At 43.2% G+C, this 1,485-nt stretch overlaps 1 protein-coding gene across 1 annotated transcript in view; it reads left to right on the plus strand.

Moving 5' to 3' along the window:
• Positions 1-995: 995 nt before the first annotated feature.
• C9H11orf16 (chromosome 9 C11orf16 homolog) overlaps positions 996-1,485 on the plus strand; it is a gene marked incomplete in the record, with an annotated part of 8,229 nt that continues 7,739 nt past the window's right edge. The window contains 1 exon segment of the mRNA XM_072422344.1: positions 996-1,037.

The following is a 1,485-nucleotide window of genomic DNA, read 5'->3' on the forward strand; positions in this document are numbered from 1 at the left end:
TTATCCGTCCGATTCTTCTTTATATCAATGCTTCCATTCATTGAGCCTTCTTTATGCATAACGCTATTAAAGGGCCAGCACAGCATTTCAATGGGATTAATGTCTGGGCTTTGATTGGCCGTTGCAGCACCTTGATTCTGTTCTTTTTCATCCATTCTGTGTGATTGGGATCATTGTCCTGCTGCACGACCCAATTTCCTGCCAATCTCTGTCACATTTCATTCTGGAATACTTTAGTCTCTTTGAGGCTGGAGAGGAAACATTTTCATCTGTGAACCTGGGCGACCCAACAAGCCTGGAATGGTTCTGGTCCAGGATTGAAAACATTTGCTAACAAATAGCAAAGCACTTTTAAGAAAACCATTCCAGGTTTGCTGGATCACCGAGCTTCACTGATGAAAGCGTATCCTCTCCAGCCTTGAAGAGCTTTAATAAATCAGGCCCATTGGGTTCCCTAAGCTCCCTAAGACTATCATGGGGGAACCTGGGTGATCCGACAAACCTGGTACAGAACTGGTACAGGCAGCACCATTGGCCAACTATTAAGAAATACATTCCAGGTTTGCTGGATCACCCACGGTCCTTCTTTTCTAGATTTGGAGAACATCAATAAATCAGGCCCATTGTCTGAAGGTGCCCAGGTCCTGTGGCTGAAAAACAAGCCCAAATCATCAACCCTTCACCACCATGCTTCACAGTTGGTATGAGGTGTTTGTGCTGATTATAAGGAAAAATCTCCACTTTGTTCTGATCTGTCGGAGGACATTGCTCCAGCCTGGTGGTTTGTTGTCGCTCTGGAACTGATGAGGGGAAATTGTTTTGTCTCTCGGTATATCGGTGACACCGATTTGTATTACACGGCCATTTGTTGCCTTGTAGTCAGGCAGGTGGGGGGAGGGGGGTTGTACTGAGCATGCTCCAAGTCATTCACTGCCTCTATGACAACCACAGTGGTATCCAGGACACGCGTTGCCTAGTAACCAGTAAACTGAATACAGGGATCTCACTCACACATACCGTCACTGCTGCTGCCTCTGGTAAGAACTTGGATCTGAGTCTGAGAATTAATTCACACAAAGGAGTTCACACCATTATTAATATTACAGCCAGACATTCACTGGAGCAGATCTGACATTAATTCCACCTAGAGTCTCACTCCACGTGCTGCAATTCTCCATTATTAGAGCTGGGGGATCCGAAAGATAGAAATACAGCACAGGAATGATACAAAATGTATCGGGTGAGGGGTATGGGCGGTAATATTTGTTTATTGCCCCCCAAATATTATTACAGGAAGGGAATCAGCATCCTCATATCTATCAGATATATAATACAAGGGAGGAAAAGAATAATAACAAAAACTTTATATAGGAAGAAAACGTTTTATTATGAAAATCCAAAATGTACAAAGAAGACAATCTATTACTGCGTCCCATGTGCAGTGTTTGTTGTGTGTGCGGAGTGTAATATTTATTATTATTATTA

Source organism: Pyxicephalus adspersus, chromosome 9 (assembly GCF_032062135.1).
Source record: "Pyxicephalus adspersus chromosome 9, UCB_Pads_2.0, whole genome shotgun sequence".
In the NCBI taxonomy this organism is placed as follows: Eukaryota; Metazoa; Chordata; class Amphibia; order Anura; family Pyxicephalidae; genus Pyxicephalus; species Pyxicephalus adspersus.